Genomic DNA, 3,627 nt, shown 5'->3' with positions numbered 1-3,627 from the left:
GACAGAGGAGCCTGGCAGGCTGCAGTACACGGGGTCACAAAGAGTCCCACACAACTGAGGGACTGAGCACGTGCTCATATGCTTGAAACCTGCTAAGAGGGTGGACCTTAAATGTTCTCACACACTCAAAGGTAACTATGTGAGACGTCGATTTGCTTGACTATGGTGCTCATTTCAGCAAGTATAAAAGTATACATACATAAAATCGTCACGCTGTGCATCTTAAATATATACATTTTGTTTGTCAGTTATACCTCAATAAATCCAGAAACGTTTTTAATTTTTAAAAAACTGCAGCAAATGTGTCTTTCTGGTGGGAGAAGTTGACAGTGGGGGAGGCTACGTACACATGAGTAGAGTGTGAAATGTGTGAAATGTGTGAAAATTTCTACATCTTCTGCTAATTTGCTGTGAACCTAAATATAAAGTCTATTTTCACAAAAAAAGAAAAGAAAAGCAAGAGAAGTTTCTAGTGCCTCGAAAATGTGATGTGAGAGCTACAATTTCGGTACAAGGGAAAATGAACGGCACAGTACTTAAAGCAGGGGTTCTGTGCCACACACTGCTGAATGGCCGGGAGGCAGGCAGCTCACGTCAGTGGCCGCAGGAAGAGGAGGACCAAGTGACTCGGAGGGGTGCTCGGAATAACACACCCAAAGCACTGAGAACACCGCCTGACATACACTAGGGGCTCAGTGTGCTTGCTATTATTATAATTCTGCATTTTAACCCAACAAATAGCACTTGAGCAATTAACCATCTACCCTCTGAGAGAATGATCATAAAAGGGCTTATTTGCCAAGAGAACCTCGAGAGAAAGCTGCAAGGCTGAATTCAAGCAACCCTTCCCTTGAGGGGCCCTTCCTCAACCCAGACTGTTTCCCATCCTTTCCTCTTTGCTACGTTTTTTGTTTTTTTTTTTTTATCTTTTATTTCTCCAGGCCAGAATGCTGGAGCGGGTAGCTGTTCCCTTCTCCAGAGGATCTTCCCAACCCAGCAATAGAACCAAGGTCTCCTGCATTGCAGGTGGATTCTTTACCAGCTGAGCTATGAGGGAAGCCCATGTTTAAATAGATACAACTTATTTAATCTGCTAAGTTTTTTAAATGAAGCAGTTTATTTGTTTTATTTTTAACTTAATTTTTATTTTATGTTCGAGTACAGTTTAATCGGGGCTCCCCAGGTGGCACTGGTGGTAAAGAATCCGCCTCCCAATGCAGGAGACGCAAGAGATGTGGGTTTGATCCCTGGGTTGGGAAGATCCCCTGGAGAAGGGAATGGCAACCTGCTCCAGTATTCTCGCTTGGAGAATCCTATGGACAGAGGAGCCTGGCAGGTTACAGTCCATGGGGTCGCAGAGAGTCGGACATGACTGAGTGACTAAACAACAGACAAGTACTGCAAATGCTCCCCGACCCCAATCACTCAGGATGCCGGTGCTGGACCCGGGAAAGGGTGGCGCAGCAGTGGCCTCACTGCCTGTAGACTTATCCAAGAGCACTCCCAGGGACCTGTGCCAAACTCCTGTCCTCCACGTCTGTGCGAGTGCGTGTGGAATGCAGCCTGGTGCATGTCTGGCTGCAAGGGAGCAAGGGCAATAGGGTTTCAGCTTTGCAGGCTCTAAGATCAGAAAGGCACCCCTGGAAAGAGATGGAACTGGTTGGTAAGTGCCAGTGGACCCACCCAACAAGAACCCAGATAGCGTTTCTTATCCTCTAATGGACCAGGAACCTCAACCACTGGCAAGGGCCAAGCAGCCTTGAGAAACACGATTTATAGTAGCACTGAGCAAGACAAAGATTTTATTTTTTTGGCATTTATTTATTTATTTGGCTGCACTGGGTCTCAGTTGCATCATGCTGGGTCTTCGGTCTTCACTGTGGCATGTGGGATCCACTTCCATGACCAGGGATCAAACCCCAGCCCCCTGCATTGGGAGAATGGAGTCTTAGCCACTGGACCACCAGGCATGTCCCAAGATTTTGTTTTAAATTTACTTTCAGATTCTCTTAGGTTTTGGTGAAGCTCTCGAATATTATCTGCCTCCCCCAACACTGAATCTGCCTCTTACAGACACTCCTGAAATCACAGCCTGATTGTGTAGGCATCTGAATGTTTTTTTAGGAAAGTTTTCATGTTTAAAATTTTAAAATCTATTTTACTTTTATTTAAAATTTTTAAAAGTTGAATACATTCACTTTTTGATTGCGCTAGATCTTCGTTGCTGTGTGCTGTGTTCTAGCTGTGGCGAGCGGAGGCGACTCTCTAGCTGTGGTGCACAGGCTTGTCGTTGCGAGGCTTCTCTACTTGCAGGGCTCAGGCTCTAGGAGCACGGGCTTCAGCAGTTGCAGCATGCGGGCCAGTAGTTGTGGCACACGAGCTTAGCTGCCATGCAGCGTGTGTGATCTTCCCAGACTAGGGATCAAACTCGTGCCCTGTCCCCTGCATCGGCAGGTGGATCCCTACTGCACCATCACAGAACTCCAGGAAGGTTCTCAAAGGTGCACAAGAACCTAAAAACACTGAGAAACACTGTGCTGAGGGCAGTGGGGTTCACCTATGACACCCCCGAGCCTGAGTGGAGGCAGGGCCTGTATGGGCTGATGGCCACTGTGAAGACAGATACCCCCAAGTGTGTGGTCCTGTGGGAGCCCCCAGCGCCCTCCACCCCAGGGTCCCTTACTTACTGACCCTTTTCAGCTAAATGTGGGTGTGCATCACGGTCACCTGCAGAATTTGTTCACATACAGAATTCTGGTCCCCACCCTAACCCAGATCTACTTAGGGAAACCAGTTTGACCAGATAGCCACATTTTTAACACACTTGATGACTGATTTAGATACAGCACCAAATTTGGGGTCCAAGAGAAGTCTGTGCTTTGTTTCTTCTAGGTCCTGGCTTCCTCTCCTGGTACACCCTGCCCCATTCTGACTGCCATCATGGTGATTCAGGACAGTCAGGGTACCTGCCAGGGACAGGTGAGCGCTCGTCAGCCACTCAGTGACCCATGGGGCCAGCGCCCAGCATGTGCACAGGCTCCTTATCTGGAAAAATGAAGGCTATCACTCATAGGAGGTACCAGGGAGGAATGACTCACATCAAGAACCTTGAAATCTGCAGATAAAAGGCAGCACCGATTCCCCACTGGAACTGCAGTCACAGAGACCACTCTTCTAGGTGGGCACAAGGTCCTTGCAGACCATCTGTGTGTGAAAACACCCGCCGCTCCACAGTCAACCCGTCTGTGCCCTTCACCATCAAAGTCACCATCCCCACTGGGTGTTAGTCACTCAGTCGTGTCCGACTCTGTGTGACCCCATGGACTGGAGTCCAGCAGGCTCCTCTGTCCGTGGGATTCTCCAGGCAAGAATACTGGAGCGGGTAGCCATGCCCTCCTCCGGGGGATCTTTGTGATCCGGGAACTGAACCCAGGTCACCATTCCTACACCACGCTGCAAAGACACACTGTTGCGTGAGGACCACTGCAGGGCATTTCTTCCCGAGTCTCACTCCAAATGTTTCTGCCTGGGATCAGCCCCAGCCATGGGACCTACTGGTTGCATTGAACGCTGTTGTCATGTCCCCGTGGACCTTACACTCTCTTTATTGCACTGAACAGCAGTCAG

Source organism: Bos javanicus, chromosome 12, assembly GCF_032452875.1.
Source record: "Bos javanicus breed banteng chromosome 12, ARS-OSU_banteng_1.0, whole genome shotgun sequence".
NCBI classification, from domain to species: domain Eukaryota; kingdom Metazoa; phylum Chordata; class Mammalia; order Artiodactyla; family Bovidae; genus Bos; species Bos javanicus.
Note: the sequence above shows the minus strand (reverse complement) of the source record.